The sequence below is a fragment of the Amblyomma mixtum genome, chromosome 3, assembly GCF_055824585.1.
Source record: "Amblyomma mixtum isolate Tamu chromosome 3, ASM5582458v1, whole genome shotgun sequence".
Taxonomy (NCBI): Eukaryota; Metazoa; Arthropoda; class Arachnida; order Ixodida; family Ixodidae; genus Amblyomma; species Amblyomma mixtum.
The window spans coordinates 423,524,495-423,542,038 of record NC_143014.1 but is presented as its reverse complement, the minus strand read 5'-3'; positions in this window follow the sequence as shown (position 1 = coordinate 423,542,038).

Here is a 17,544-nt window from a genome sequence, read left to right as displayed (position 1 = left end):
ACTCGTAAAGCGTCGACCACGACTGGCGAGCAAGCGCTTACACTCGCTAAGACAGCATCCGCCCTCAGATGAAAGCGACAGAAAAAAGGAAGGCGTTGATATGAAACAATATACAGGGTGTTCGCTTAAGATTTTGCCCAATCTTTAAAAATAGGTTTTTTGAGTTTGAGGAGAGCTTTTTTGGGCATAACATACATTCTCAGTGTTGTAGTGCATAAGAACACAGCTAGGACGGGCTAACTAGCATGCTGATTAACATGCAGTGAGGCTCCTAAATTACTGAGACATCTAGCACATTGTGAGTAATAACCATAACAGTTTTTAAGATTCCGAAAATGCGGTTACCCTCAGCACTATGACCCCAAAAATTCTGGCTACATCGCCCCAAAATACATGCGCTCTCGAGAACCCTGCAGGCAAAGCAACCTCTCCAGCGCACGCAACTTGTCGAAATAGCCAAAATTTGTTGGGCCACAGTACCTAGGGTAAGTGCATTATAGAAAATTTAAAATCTAATATAGATATAGCTTACGGTGGGCTACACGCCTCTCGGTAATTAAGGAGCCTAATAGTTAAAAAGTTAACTCTTCAGTATTAGTTAACCATACTGCTAGTTAGCATATCTTAGCTGCATTCTGATGCACTGCACCACTGACAATGCTACGCTAAAAAACGCGCTCTTCAAAAAGCCTATTTCTAAAGAAATTGTGAAGTCTTAGGTGAAACACCGTGTATAAGCTTGAACAGCAGCGCAAGCAGATTATTCTTGGTGGCCCAATAAATGGGACACGCGAGGCCTTCGGAATCTCATACATTCCAGAACCAATACGCTCTTCTTTCTTTTTCATTCACAGCGATTATCGTGCAGAATCGATAATTTATGAAAACGTAACAGCTAAATGGTTTTGATCCGGACGACCTGCCTTGGGCACTCATTATTTTTAAGGTTTAGTTTGGTTTACTGAGGTTTAACGTCCCGAAGCAACTCAGGCTATGAGGGACGCCGTAGTGAAGGGCTCCGGAAATTTCGACCACCTGGGGTTCTTTAACGTGCACTGACATCGCACAGCACACGGGTCTGTAGAATTTCGCCTTCATCGAAATTCAGCCGCCGCGGCCGGGATCGAACCCACGTCTTTCGGGTCAGCAGCCGAGCGCCGTAACCACTGAGCCACCGCGGCGGGGCAAGGTTTACATTGCCATCATCTAAGGTAAGGCTTCTTAATAAATCTAGAAGCCGTAACCACTGAGCCACCGCGGCGGGGCAAGGTTTACATTGCCATCATCTAAGGTAAGGCTTCTTAATAAATCTAGAAGCGAACTTTAATGCTATTTAGATACTGAAATGGGCGCCTCAGCTAAGGTTTCCTGCTCTGTTTATAAACAACGCATGGAGAAAGAAAGGGCGATTTCATGTGGGTAAATGCAAGCACACCGTCGGTATATGGTATTACGTGTGTGACGTAGCTTCTCGAAGCGACGCACATGGGCTATGAGGGCCGCCGTAGTGAAAAGGCTCCGGATTAATTTCGACCACCTGGGGTTCTGCAACGTGCACTGACTTCGCACAATACACGGGCGCCTCTTGCATTTCGCCACCACCGAAAGGCAGCCGCCGCTGCCGGGAAACGATCTCGCATTCATCGGCTCGGCAACCGAACTCCAAAGTCTGACTCATCTGAAGCGCGAAAGTAAGCAGACAATGACTGCAACTGTATCGCGAGTAGAAGACATTTAACTTGGACTTGTCTGCTCAATGTCGACGAAAAGGCACCGAATCATTATGATCTGGCCCAGTTTACGAAGGTGACGTCGTCAGTCCATTTTTTGTGAGGTCAGCTTTCTGTTCCGACTAGTCAAAGCTGAGCGAACTGTGGCTCGACTCACTGGCTAGTAGCGCTGTGTTATAAGCTCGCGGGAGTTGAAAGTAGGAATGCGAATTAAGTGTCAGTATAAAATTGGTTTCGGCCATTTCAGTGATCGCATGGTGAAATTTCTGAATTTGCTTATTAGGAAACTTACTTCCACGGCTAAACTGATATGGCCACTTGCTGTACTCAACTTCAAACCGGAAATTAATTGGGAGCCCTATTGCAGTGTTGCCAGAGCGCAAAATGGTTCGTCGAAAAGGCTAATTAAAACGAGCTCCGCAGGCTCAGAAAACAAGAGCTTACCTTTGGGACTATGATGGAGCCTGCTGCACATTTTCTGCAATGGCTCCACTGGGACGCGTTGAACGCTGCGGACATTTTGCACTTCAGTGCTTCTCCTTTAGCCCGTTACCCTGCATGGGAGGAGAAGAGAACGAGATGATGATGGGAGACTACACGGACAAAGTACAGGTTCGAATAAATAGAACCACGTGACTTATTGCCTGTTTAGTAGAGCGAAATGCCAGCTCTGCGACTCTAAGCTTGAGTTGTGCAACAACTGAAGTAAGGAGCAAGCGGTTTGAAACGTTTCGAGAGCGGACTGTGCGAGAGGGTCATGCATTACTAGAAAAATGACAAGAAAGGCGAGAATAAAGAAGCCTTGATTGTTTTCTACTATTTCATGACAACTGATTTGATCGGTTTAGTTCGAGATTGGAAAAGCAACCCCGGAAGCCATCGAAATGGTACTAATGTTGAGAATAAACTTTATTTAATTTGATTTGATTTGGAAGAGGTCGCTCGAAAATGTGTTAGTTCAGAAACGGAAGATAGTGTGAATGTGGCTGCAGCGAAAGAACTGCGTAATTTTCTTAGGCCTATATAAGAAAACACATGACATGATAAAGAACAACTTAACACTTTACTGTACATTACTTAACATAGCACGACATAGCTTAAATTGCATAACATAACATAACATAACATAACATAACATAACATAACATAACATAACATAACATAACATAACATAACATAAAACCTTTATTTGGTAGCGCTGTGGGAAACGCCGCGTGAAACAATTTTTTGTGAAGCAATTTCTAAGACGTTCCTTTTTTGGAACGTTCACTGCTGCAATAGGGCGAAGAACTGAGATATAGGTGGATACAACCCAATAACGCAGCTGCAAATGCCTCTCAAAAGAGCCCCTGAGCTAATGGCGTCGACCAACTGTTATGGCGCCGCGGCTAATCTCCTATGAAGCTAATTTAATCCCTGGTTAATGCTTTTTCACGCTAATGTTAAAGGGAATTAACCACAGATTAACCGCGACTTCATGAACATCGGTCGAAGCCTTTGGAGGGCCTACATTGAGGGAGTTTCATCGCTTCGTTTTTTGAGTTGTATCCGACTGCAGTTAGGGCATTCTTGAAATTACTGCACCAGAGAAAGAGACGAAACAGATACACATAAATTGGCCCAGTTTTTTTGCATCCTCTTTGTGTTTGTCGCTCCTGGAGTATTCTGAAGTTCGCTGCTGATTAGCACAGCGCACTATTTTGCTAAAAAGTACGGCACGTGCTTTGGCATCACTCTCATGTTTCAGGTCATGTTGAGCGCGACTCTTTAACACTGTACAGTCAGGTCTGAATGAAACGCGAACACGCATATGTCATACATTTCTGCTTTGCAGCGAGATATTTCTTTACAACCTATTTTCGATTATGCATTTCAGTAGGCCCATTACCCAGACACATGAATCAGGCTAGTTGTACACTTCAGCTGAAAGTAGGCAGGTAAAATATTTTGTTTTCTTGACATGCTCTGTTCGCGTCTCATTCCGGCCTGACATTGTGTGCCTCGTTAGAATTATCTACACTGAAAAAAAAAATAAGCGAATAAGAAGAAAACCTTGGAGAAAGTTTTGCGCTGCCTGAACAAACAAAATCTATGCAAAGTAATGTTTACTCTATCTTTTCCTACCGCTATCTCTTCAGAGGTGTAAGGCGAAATGTGTGCTTCCGTCCTGCACTGCCTTTTTAGGGCACGCACTGCAGCGGACGCGCTCGCTGGGAGGCGGGTTTCCTGGCAGGAAGCGCTTCGCATCGCGACCGCTTAATTCCCTGATAGCCGTGAAAGAGGAGACACCATTTCAGCTGACGATGGCGGTTGGATAACCCGGGAGACAAGTTCTTGAAAGTTTTTAATCAAGTTCGTAAATTTTCCTCGCTTCCTCTTCTTTTTTTTTTAGGGTAAATAATAGCTTTTTGTCACCTTCGTATCGTTAAAGGAAGCCAGCCTTACCGACCGAAAGATAGCAAATGTCGTCAATGGAAAGGAAGAAAACGACAACTGGGCCAGCATAAGGGAAGGGGGGAAGAGGGAGAGGTTTTCTGCGGCAAATGTTGTGTCAGCGTAGATATATCCTCCGTCGGTTAAATGAAGCACTTTTGTCTCCGTCACAAGCTGGCAGAGCAGCGCAAATTGTGGAAAAAAACAGTATGCCCAGCTGCAAGCTTCTTGAGGTTTGTCGGGCCAGTTTTTCTAAGCAGAAGCACAGCAGGCCGACGGAGGAAACTGCTTCAAGCTGACCTAACTGCCTTATGCTGCAGAGAGCTTCGTTACTAAAAATTTTCAGCGCTAGGACACTGAGGTAAGGTCCGAATGTAAAGTTGCGTCCTTGGTATGTAAACCTAGGAATAATCATGCCAGAGTTTTATATCGATCAACTTGGGCGTTCTGCAGTCACTTTCTCACTTCAGCAAATGAAATGAATATGAACAAATTGAGCAGAGGTAGTACAATTAGACGTTATGCTTGCTTTTTTTTTCACAAGCAATGTTGCAACATCTGGTAGTCAAAAAGAAGATGATTATGGAGGCTTTCTTAATTTCTCAAAACAAAAGGATAAGTAGTACACAGAAAATTCTAGTTTGCACAAGAATTTGGAGACTAACCGAAGACAAAGAGAATGAGTGATTGTCGCTGTCATTCACCTCATAAGGTAAATTAAGTAATACAATAAACAATTTAGTCATTGCAGTTAGTGTTCTTGCCCATAATGGTAACTATAGAAACAGAAAGATTTCTGAAGTGTTCTATAAGGAGATTTTCCCCTCGCAGGCATGTGCTCCGAGATATGCCACTATAAATTTTCAACTCAATCCGCATAGTTACGAATGCAAGACGTTGATGTTCGTCGTGAAACTCCTTCCCAGTGTGATGCAGCTGATGCGTGAGTCGCTTTGATTTCGCTGGCCGAAAGTGAAAGGTGAACGGCTATCAGCTTCACTTGTCACTCTACGCTTTTGGCAGGTGAAACGCCGTACGCATAAGGGGAATAAGGGCGGAGGAGACGGTTGGAACGACGATGCTTTCAGAGTCATCACCTTCTGTACTTGTGATGGATGACTGCCGCGTCCTTGAGCAGTGATTTTCTGGGAAAAGAAAAGAGTTGCTCGGGGATGTGTTGGAAACTAAGCATAGGCCCGTTCATTCCTCTGAGCATGCCGCGGTAAATGGGAAACCACTTCAGAAGTGGACAAAAACCAGTATCGTTGAATGCGAGCAGTGCCATCACACATGCTTCGTTCAGAAGCCAACGAAGGTAGGATGTGATGACCCGGTTCCGAGTGCCACTCCAGGCGGTATGCACTTTTGTTTATAACTTTCCTCATGCAGAATGTCGTTACTGTCGGCGGACGCTTGCGAATGATATCGTGGGCTATTCAGGCTGTGGATTAAAATGGCAGGAACATTTTTACTTGCACGTGGAAGACGCGTTTTCCTCCAGACGCCGTTGAGATGTACTACAGTCGGAAAGAACTCAAGCACGAAGCGGCAAATGCCCCTCAAAGGGGTCCCTCCAGCCAATAGCGTCTACCGATGCTCCCCCTGGACCGATACTCCGACTCTCTCCCTTGACGGAACCCCTTGGACCTGCTAGCGCGAAATCGCAGGAGGTGGCAGATGAATAGGAAGAGCCACGGCTTAATCGGATTAACCGTGGCCTCATGATAATCGGTCGACGCCATTGGCTGGAGAGCCTCCTTTGAGGGGCATCGGCGGCTTCATTCTTGAGTTGTATCAGACTATACAAATCTGGGCAGCCTGGAGTTGAAAAATTCAAGAGCATGCCGCAGGTGATCTGGATGAAATTCTGACGCTGTATGTCAAGTTGAAACAGGACCGTGCGAAATTTGTGAAGTTGAAACTGAGTTCGGGCATAAATCGAAATATTTTGGTGGGACTGTGATAGAAGTTGCGAAAGGTAGGTATATAGGTAACCGGAGATCAGAAGTGTCCGCAGATTCTTATTATCAAAGCGGAATAGCTAGAGAATAAGAGGGAGGTGGAATGCACTCTGTAGGTGCTCTCGGGTCATTAACAGCGGCTTGCCAATATCTTTCGAGAGGAAAGTGCACAGTAGATACATCTTTCCAGTACTAACCTAAAGGGCGGAAACGATGAGGCTAACGAAAAAGCTGGAAATTAAATTGCGGATAATACCGAGCTATTGAAAGTTAAATTATTGGTGCAGCGTAAAGAGACAGGAAGAGCGCCAAGTCAGTTAGGGAACAAACACGAGATAATGGTACTTGAACTGAAGTCGAGAAGAGGAAATGGACTTCAGCCAGGGCATGTAATGCGAAGAGAAGATAGCCGAAGGTCCCTTAGGGTAACATAGTGGATTCCAAAAGAAGGCAAACGGTGCAGGGGCGATGGAGAGTCAGATGAGCAGATCAGAAAATGAAATTAGCGGGGCAAGGGTTCTTGCACCTGATGCAGGTCAGGGCTAAATAGATGTTAGTAGGAGAAGCCTATGTCCAATAGTGTTTGTAGCTAGGATGCTGATATTGATAGGTGGTTCGCTTAGGTCAACACAGTCCAGTTATTGTTCTTAGTAAAAATTGATTCTCTGGCTCTCTGGTTGTGCTAACGTTTTTCCGGGTGAAAAAAAAAAGTATTTATCACCGATAAAGTTTTATTTTAAAGGGCCGCCAGTCCATTGTAACTTGTGACGCCCTTACCGAGAAGGACGAGTTGCCACCATTTTGAAGTGAATGGCAGTGGAACATAGCCTCTGGGATCCGAGATAAAATCAGTGTCGAAGCATGCATTTCATTTGGGAAATCGGCCGGTGATGGTGCCACCTGTATTTCGTTTTTTTTTTTTTTTTTTTTTGCTACCTTATGAAAATTCGTTTTCGGTGATAGGGATCTTTTTGTGGTTAGAACTGAGAACCCCATCGATGCAGGCCGACATTTATCTGTCCTTGATGTCCCTTTAAGGCATTTGCCGCGGCGCTGAATGTGGGCTAGAGTTTCGCTAGAGAGTAGCAGGGTTCGAAAGATTTCTCACCTGCGAACAATATGAGCCTGACCATTGAGGTTATTGAAGGGGAAGAACCAATTCTCAGATACGAAATGCTCAGCGCTGGGTTTACACTCTTGGCTGAGTACACGCGTGCGGGTTTGGGAGGATCGGTTACTCTTAAGCCTGCTTCCGTCTGTGGATCAGTTCACGAGGTTTGTCACAGGAGGGGATATACTGGTCAATAAAAGGTGATATGTGCGCCTGATCCAATTGAAATGCTGTCCTATTACGGTAGAAATGGCAGGACTGTTCACATCTGGGTTGAAGCAAGTGGTTGTTATAAAGCCAAGACTCTTTATCGCGAGAGACCAACTCCTGATTTCTTTCTGAGGATATTTCACTCAAGGTTCACACGATCGACCGACTCTCAGCTGCAAGGTTTGCTGGGATGATGTAGTGGTTGCTAACAAAGCGCCTTGTGGCGAGTCTACGCAGCCCGGCGCGGCCTTCTTACTCGGGGGAAGTGGTGTCGTTGAGAAAGAATATATATTTTGTAGAAGTGTACAGCTTAGGGCTGAATGTTGTGACCTGACTCTAGTCACAGTGTAGTTAGAGATAGCAGTGCAGCGAGGACAATCCCATTGCTAACATCGGTGACTAAAACTAATTAGTTTTAGTTAATTAACTGACCTACAAAGACGGCTGCCCTCTCACTTTATGCCCGCCTGATCACACAACCAACGTAGAAACATGGTTTTCGCATACAGCTTATCGTTTGTTTTTCAAACATCCTGAAAGGCCAACTTTGAACACCATGGTAATGGAGGAGGCGTTGCCATGCAAGACTTAACAGACTCCTGTTTTTATATTTACCGTCATCCAGATGGAGGGGCCTTCCTGCCTTGTGGACAAGAGCCCAGATTTTTTCAGTGCTCTGGTCCTTGGGGCCTTTGTCCCTGCACTCAGCCACAGCATGTGGCCGACGTAAGTACACATGAACAGCCGACGTCGAACATTTCAAGCATATGCTGGGTTCTGCGTCATCTTGAGAGGCCCGTCAGTACATAACTGACGGGGTAAAGGCCACCGACCCTTATCCTACTAACGGACACCTCCTCCAACCTTGCTAAGTTGCGAGGGAGCAGGAAAGAGACCAGTGGAGTCTGTGCATGGGTGCTTCTCCATGTAGCATGGAAGAGCCTCTGATCGGGCGGCTGGCTGCGTTTACGGCAAAACTGCCGGGTGAAGAAGTTCATTCGAAGGCTGATAAACGGGAGCGGAAGCTTTCATACACTTCTAGAAGGTGATGCATGGACCGCTTCGTGTGGGAAAATGAATGTTCACGATGGTTTCGTGGCTGAGGGGGAAAGTGGCCCAGAGGTACGTGTGGGGTCTAAGGGCGGTGGCGGATGAGTCGCTTACTTCGGTTATGAAGGCGTCGGTGGCGGCTTGGTCCAATTCTATCCTCGAGGTAACCTCGGGCGCTGTTGTGACGACTGCACCCGTAAAAAGGCGGGGTTAGGAGGGGGACTAGGTGGACCTGACGGGAATGGTTCTGGCAGGGTTCGGCAGCCGGGAATCCTTTGGTGTCCATGACTACGGCTGCGGCAGCAGGAGGGGCCCAGAGTGACAAGTCGGTGGACCTGCATTGTCAAGGTCATGCACTCGCATCATTGGATTGCAGTGACCAGTGTTGTTAGACAGGCCACTGGCTACGAAGGGCTGGAATGCTGATATGGAAGGCTGCAGTAGTGGCTTGCCGCATTATAAAGGAGGGGCGGATGGTGATCGGCGGCTGACGCGCTTGCTATAGCGACTGAAACAGCGGCGTTAGTCATAGTGTTAGAACGCGGGTTTTCGTCCCGGAGGTTTCATACTAGGGCAGTGTCAAAGTAAAATGACGTCCGAGGAAGTTGATAAGAGAGACAAATTAAATTCGTTGGAGCAGATTGAATTTATCGGCAGCTGCACTGCAGCACATAACACACTCAGCGACTTTATTTTGATGGAAGCGCAGCAGCGGTGACAGGATTTTCTAGAATCTTTAAACATGGCGCCAGGGTGATTTTTTTTTTGCCATGCACAGGTGACAGGAAAAGCCGGCAACACTTCAAGGGGATCCACTGCGTTCGTGGGTCCACTCATCCAGTTCCATGTCGACTCTATCCGCTAACAATGTGTCTTCTAAGCTGTCAATATTAAGCATGGCGGGAGGCGGTGTTGGTGTCGCTCAATGGATCTGAGCACGAGGAACTTCTGCTGTGGACGCTGGGTGGATGGATAAAAGATAGGAGCGTCACCTTTGAAACAAGGTGGTGACAGTTGCCGCCACACGCGTTTTTTTTTCTTTATATTTCTTTGACGGTGTTATTGGTGTAATAAATCGGCCTACAAAATCGCCCTTTTCTTTTGAACACCATGGTAATGGAGGAGGCGTTGTCATGCAAGACTCTTAACAGACTCCGGTTTTTATATTTACCTGTCAGCCAGATGGAGGGGCCTTGCTGCCTTGTGGACAAGAGCCCAGATTCTTTCAGTGCTCCGGTCCTTGGGGCCTGTGTCCCTGCACTCGGCCACAGCATGTGGCCGAGAGAAGTACACATGAACAGCGGAACACGAACACGTGAACACATGAACATGAGCACATTTTTTAATTCTGCATTTGGGACCTTAGGTTACTTCCCTGTTCTTGAGCCACCTATCTTCCAAATGTTTTTATGAACACATTTTTTAATTCTGCATTTGGGACCTTAGGTTACTTCCCTGTTCTTGAGCCACCTATCTTCCAAATGTTTTTATGAACACATTTTTTAATTCTGCATTTGGGACCTTAGGTTACTTCCCTGTTCTTGAGCCACCTATCTTCCAAATGTGTTTATGAACACATTTCTTAATTCTGCATTTGGGACCTTAGGTTACTTCCCTGTTCTTGAGCCACATATCTTCCAAATGTTTTTATGAACACATTTTTTAATTCTGCATTTGGGACCTTAGGTTACTTCCCTGTTCTTGAGCCACCTATCTTCCAAATGTTTTTATGAACACATTTTTTAATTCTGCATTTGGGACCTTAGGTTACTTCCCTGTTCTTGAGCCACCTATCTTCCAAATGTTTTTATGAACACATTTTTTAATTCTGCATTTGGGACCTTAGGTTACTTCCCTGTTCTTGAGCCACCTATCTTCCAAATGTTTTTATGAACACATTTTTTAATTCTGCATTTGGGACCTTAGGTTACTTCCCTGTTCTTGAGCCACCTATCTTCCAAACCTTCTTTGCTAACTTTCTACCGCAGGTTCATTCACATGACCATTGTTATCTCTAAGCCCTAGGGCCTGAGGGAGAGTGACTATGCCTGCATCGACATTCAGATGGATATTGCCAAATAATAGTATGGGATGTTCAGTTCGTTCTACAGCTCTACCACACGCTGAACATGTGTCATCTTCTTGGTTAAATTTCTTTTTCTAGCTTCACGCTCTAATACACCCTAATATACCTTCAAAGAGTAGGGCACTGCCTCTTGAGTTATCATAGAACGCTTCCTTCCCGATCTGCCTTTTCCAATTTCTATATAGTTCTACAGTCTGCTTCTTTGCCTTCGAAATAATGACTGTGTACCTACCGAGATTTCTACCTGTCGCTTAAAGCTCTTTATTTCTCCGTCATTGTTCCCTGCATACTTATGGGCTCGTTTTGGTTACTGGTTAGCTTGTAGCAAATGAGGCATCTTGGATGCCCAAAAATTTAAGGCAAGGCCCTCACAGACACTTTCAACCACAAGTGCCGTGACATTTGCCACCGATTTCTCCATGGCCGCTGCTGCCGCTTGCGATAACCTAGAATCCATAACAGCACTCTGCCCCACAGTCGCAATAACGTAGCCACAGATCCTCTCTCTCATGTCAGCAGTAACCTCTCTGCGGCAGCAAAGGCGCTTATCAATGGGCTCGAGCACCTGTAGTTCTTAGCCCGGGCAGGACTGTTGGAGCAGTCGGCACAGTCGCCACCCCACAGACAACGCTCCTCTATGCCGGCCTAAGCGCTATTAAGTCCATGAATCTGCCGGCACACAGCATCGAAATTTCGATTAGCAAGCTTTACTACTACGAACAAACTGCCAGCAGTACCCCCCTGTAACTACCAAGATGTAATTGGTACAACCCTAAAAATGAGCGGATACATTAGCAACTCCGAAGGGCATGTCGTTCCAGCAAACGAGACAATGACAGCGTCAGCTGGGATTCTCATATTAATAACTACTCGACTCCAGTGGGGAATGAAAACGACGCCAGCCGAAAGGAGTTTTGTAAGGTGTCCGACGGGCTCCGTCGGCAGTTAAACCTTTCCCTCCGCGTATTAAACCTTGCTAACAAGTGAGATGCGGCGGGATAAAAGCACTCATCGGATGAGTCGTGCACTTACGCAGATCTGTGAAGCATACCTCGTGTGGAGATCGGCACTATATAGCCATCCCGGCCGAGCTGTCAGACATCCGGGATCCTCATCCAAGGAAGGGTGCTAGATTGGCGCTACGCCTGGCTTGACTCGGGGTTGGTGAGCCTGACGCGCCCCCGTCTGAGGACACCAGAGCCGCAGGCATGCTTCTAATTCCGCTGTGGGATAACGTGTCAAGAGGCAGTTCACCATGGGACAGGAGCCGACCAAGTGGAGTTCCCCTTGCCTGGAGAACTTTCGGACATCACACTGGATTCTCTCGGTATATAACCCTACAGAAGAGAAAAGCATGAAACCGAAAGGAAATCAAAGCAAGACATTGGCAAGGCACCGCCTGATACCCGCAACCCCGCAATACCTTCACGACCAGTAGAAAAGCGCCTTGTCCTTACTCTCCTTACAAGTTGTCCTCTTGTTTCGCAATCCAGGAATGTTTTTGTTGTTGCCTCAGGAATCGTCAGGAGGCAGGTCTCCGCCTTCATCTTTCTCTTCTTATTCTCTCCTTGATGCTCTTGGAGCAATAGTGTAGAACAAACCCACATTACTGATCAGGTTATTCGAAGAAAGTGTTTCTTGTACTGAAAAAAATCTCTTCCGACGAGCTTAGCTTAAATCTCCAGTGTAGTTTTACAAAAAAACCCGTCAGGGAAAAGCACGTCAGTTGTGGATGGCGTAAAAAAAAATCAATTTATTCCAGCAGGACAAACGTCATTAACGCACGTAACGTAATAAATTAGCTTTATTAAGTTAGGTTAGGTTCACTTCACATGCTGATAATGGACCATGGAATACTATGAACACCAGCCACCGTACCTGTTGTCTCAAGACACAAAAGGTGATGTGAGGGGGGGTCTGAACAAATACAGCGCCATCAAGGAAAGCCGACCTTGCAGTGACATTAGAAACGTTTCGTGTACGCATAAGGATAAGGGAACCCCTGTTGCACATCGCGAGGACCACAAGAAATTTCCGCCTCCTGTGCCTTGAACGCACGAAGAGCAGGCTCGAACGAAATAGCGGCGAGCGGTGTCGCAGACAGGTGGTATTATATGGCACCGGCACCAGTGAGCTTGGAAACAGAACAAGGTGGAGACGAAGAAGAATATAGCCCTAATAGTTTGCATGGTCCTCTATCGGAGCTCACCACAACAACAGCACAAGTCCAAGTTCACCGGCACAAAAGAAGATCACTCATGGATTTATAAGTGTGCATTGCATAAATGCCCTCGTAGGTGGGAATCTACCTATCTTCGTTATTCAGGTTAGCTTGGAAGACGAAAACGGCGACATTTCAAACGAAGAAAAAGATTGCTGCGATTGAATGCATAGGCTTCTATGAGAGATATGGAACAGGAAAAACACTGCGAAAAAAATGAGACAGGTGGCCTATTGCATAAAGTAATAAGGCCAATTCTGGCGCATCATTGATCATCGTGCAAGCATTCCTTCACCCGGGTTTGTTTTGCCACATATAGGGAGAAATTATCGACAAGTGACCAGAGTAGGGCAGTGAAGATCAATCTCTTTAAACTTCAGGAAACACATACGTGTCCTCAAGCGTGGTGCGAGGCATTACAGCTGAAGCTCCGTACGAAAGTGTATCATCGGCCAGCACATTTCTATTCGTGTGTGTGCCACAATCTTCATTAAAACTTCTTTTTGGCGAGTTGGTGTTTATCAATCTCGTAAAAAGTTTTGACGCAAACTGACACAGACCACGAGAAAGACGACACACACACGTTCTACTTGTGTGTGCGTTTGTCGTCCTTTGGTCTGTGCCTGCTTACGCTTAAACTTTTTACAAGCACCACAATTTTTACACGACAAACGCCGTGCCGGATGGCCAGGACCGGCTGGACCGCTTTCTATTTGCAACTGAAAGCATGCTGGCCGGACCCAGCAGAGTACTGAGGGATCGCATTCCTGTGGTTGGCGGGCAGAGAATCATCGCTGCCAGACTCGGCGAATCGCATCACCATCAGGCCAAGGTGGACCATGGCGCTTCGTTGCTATCCCCAGATATCGCCAGGAGACGGTCTGTCGGGCACGATGTCACGTTGAAGTTCTGCAGTATGTGGACGCAATGTCGGGCTCGGCGACAGCGTAGGTAGCCAGTCCGTGTTACTGTCTTGCCTCCAGGCATAGGAGACATTAGAAGAGCCCCCTCAACCGTCTCACCGTTGGCGTTTAGCGTAAATCGCTCGCGTGTTTGAATTAAGCTCACTTTTCTGTTGTTTATCTCGGCTCTAAGGACCGAATTATCGTAAATTTCTGGTCTGCTTTGCTCTACGTATTTCGCAGCCTCCGCCCGAGAAGCCGCCAGGCAGAGAACGTGCCGAGGAGGACCTACTAACTTCTTCCGGCCTCCTGTCTGCTGCACCTTGTGCTCTATTTGAGCCCTCGTCTCAGGGTCAAACACACCTTTTCTAACAAAGTTCAAGAACTGAGCCGACTAGCCGGTCTCGGCATAGCGCAGCCGGACAGCTCAAGAGCGTTTAATTAAGCGGGCGAGAAATTTAGGTGCCCGGCCAATCAACGAAAACAAACACGTCACAGGCAAACAGGGACACGTATACGAAGGCAGGAAAGCGGGCAGGAAGCTGCTAGCGCCACGCTAGTGCGCCTTCGCTCAGCCTCAAAATCTGGCGCGCAGATCGCGCGCCCGGTGGCGGCCGGCCAGCGGTATGTGGAGCGCCCGCCAACGGCGTCGGCCACGGCGGCCACGGCGCGGGCGTGCCTGGGGAGAGCGGCCAGTGCGGTTTGCGATAGGAGGCCCGGGGTGTTGCTGCGGGCGAGAAGTGGTCTTCAGTGTGCTTGCTTTTCCGTTCTGCGGGTGTATGCTTGGCCAGAAAGCTAATCGGCGTTCCATATGCCGTGCTGTTTGCACCTGCCTCCAATACTGCATTCTTCTCCTTCGTCCAAGCGCAAATTCGTGGAGGAGGGATAAGGGTTCTAGTTTGTTCTGGGGATAATGGGGACATGCCTGGATTTAGTCGTCTTAAAATTGGTCTAACGCATTACACACTCCATTGAGCCTAACTTTATGTGTGAGTGGAATGGGCAGAGAGAAAAAAATGCGACTCCAGTAATGGCTCAGAATAGCTTGAACGATCTACCGTGTCTTTGTGTGTCATCCGTAGTCCTGGTGTTAGTTTTCCGGGGCTTCATTCTCATGAAAAGAGTTAAAAAAGAAACTTTTACAACAGGCTACTGGAGTTTTACGGGAAAATGGTTTGGGAAGATGATAAAAATGTACACGTTTAGCAAGCCTAATTAAGGGAGCGCCGCTGGAATACGTGTCATGGTCGATAATGTCAAATAGAACAGGGACGGTGATTACAACGAAAGAGAAATCACTGTGTCTGTCCGGAGTGTCCCGAAGAAAGAAGCGATCTTTTAGATTCCTGTGAATTCTTGCCCACAACTCCAGAAAAAAATAGTAATAAAGGGCTCAGCCGTCGTTGACAAGGCGCAGTTACCACACCTGCGCGAGAGGCCGCGGTGGTACCTGTGCAAGTCCAGATAGAGGCTTTTTGTTCACGGTCCTCATCATCTGTAGGGGTGATGCAGGAATAAAATGAAATGGAGTAAAATGTGAACTGCAAAAAGCATGCTGACGGCTAAGCAAGACATGCTTGGATATTTTGTTCTCGCAGGCCGATCGTGCGCTTTCGTCCTGTCGATACTCTTGCTGCGGCAGGCTTTACTGGCAAGGCTACCCAGCAGACTCGTGTTCGCGCGGCAAAGTTTGACACTTGAGAAGGTGAGAGGCCTGAAGAGAGAAGACGAAGGAAATTAGCTTTGACGAAAGGCAAGGTAACTGTACTAATTATCCCTGCTGGGCACCTCAATCGTGTCCTGATGGAAAAATGAAAATTGGTTTTGAGGAACGAAATGACGCAGTACCTGTGGCATTTCTCTATGCGTACCTGAAACACTCAGTGGAGGAAGTGCTGAAGGAGGGAGTGAAAGATGGAAAAGAAGAAAGCGTGCCTCAATAGAAGGCTACTGAGTAATGTTGACTACCATGCGTTCTAAAACGTGCACTGATTACGCACATGCAGCACACGGAGTCCTTTTGCGTTTCTCGAAATGCATCTACCGTGGGCAGTGTTCATCCCACGTCCTTTGGCCCAGCAACCATCAGAAAGAAAGAAAGAGACGCCGTAATAGAGGGCTGCTAATAATCTTGACTACCTGGGGTCCTTTAACGTGCACTGACACCGCAAAGCAGACGCCTGTTCTTTTCATTTCGCCACAATCGACGCGGCCGCCGGGCCACGAATTCATCTGGTGTCTTTGTGACCAACACGCGAACCCCTTCATTTCAGCAGCAGATTACCGTAGAAGGTGCTGCCATGGCGGTGGTGAACTTGGAGTGCACAGGCGTAAGGCTAAGGCGAGCCCAACTTGGATCAATCGTACAGTGTGGGATTATTTTTTTTTCTTTTTTTTTCTGGGGTTTAACGTCCCAAAGCGACTAAGGCTAAGAGAGACGCCGTAGTGGAGGGCTCCGGAAATTTGGACCACCTGGGGTTCTTTAACGTGCACTGACATCGCACAGTACACGGGCCTCCAGAATTTCTCCTCCAGAGAAATTCTAGCCGCCGCGGCCGGGATCGAACCCGCGTCTTTCGGGACAGCAGCCGAGCACAGTAACCGCTGAGCCACCGCGGCGGCAGTGTGGGATTAGGTAATTGGGAACAACTATACGGGGTATCCACTTTCTAAATTTAGCGCCGCAGATATCACGTGACTATTAAGTGCAGTGCTAAATTTCGCATAGCTGGGGAATATGTGTTCGGGCAGTGTGACCCTGTAAGTATGACTGCAGTACAGCATGCATTGTCTGGGCTATCAATGCTGTTGCAGGATACAGCAAGGAACCAGGGATTTTTTTTATATCTGCATACTTCTTTCGGTCTGTACAGCTTGGAAGACGGTCCCGTACTGGCATTTTGTAGTTAATGGACATCATTATCGGTTTTGGAGACTAGGTGGCGTTAATTTCGCGACCTCAGCGTCGCATTTCGGATTACGGGCATCTAATAGGATATAATGGAATCCTAAGTGATGCCTTGCAACTCATTAGCAATGGATCCGCGAACTAGTAACGCCGATCTATTTGTAGATACGTCGTTTGGCAACGCGCAGGTTGGATGCGCATGTTTTACCCTGCATGCTTCGTGCGTGCGTCCAACTTCATATTCAAAATTGGAATTGCGGTCACCTCGGAGGCTCTCTTTATGCGAGCAGAGGGTTGCATGATCGGTTCCTGACTGCGGCAGGCCCACTTTAGCGCAGCAGGGAGTTGGTGGAAACGTGTATGGTGCGTGTGCGGAGTTAGATTTCGGCACACGTTGAATGACGTAAGGCGGGGTTGAAATTAATAGGAGGCGATCTATCGTGGCCTTCCTTATGACCGAGGGGTAGGATTTAGACGCCGAACCATTCAGACTGCTTACACTAACGGCTTAATTGACGTTCTCACTCGTCCAGGAATGGAGTGTTTGATTTCTGTCTCAGATACACAGCTCCTCAAACAGAAAAAAGAGTTTTCTCGCGTTGCTGAAATTTTCGCTCGGCGATAAAAGCCCCAGCACTTTGGCACGTGGGTGGCCAGACGTAAAGAGCCTTCGTGGAGGCCAATGCGGGCGTCCCGATTCCAGACCTGAAGGAACGCTGTACGCAATTATCCGACATAACGCTCCGCCCGCTGTTGTGCGCTCTCGGGGATGCGGGATTTTCGGTTTTATTTTCTTACTTTATGCACCACGCCGAAAATTCCTATAGGAGCTGGCTTTTCGGTTCAATGTTACGCTAGTGCAGTAACTTGAACGGCGCCCGCAGGCGTGGTTGAGAAGATCGTTCTCTTCTTCCCGGGGGCGGTGGAGCCAA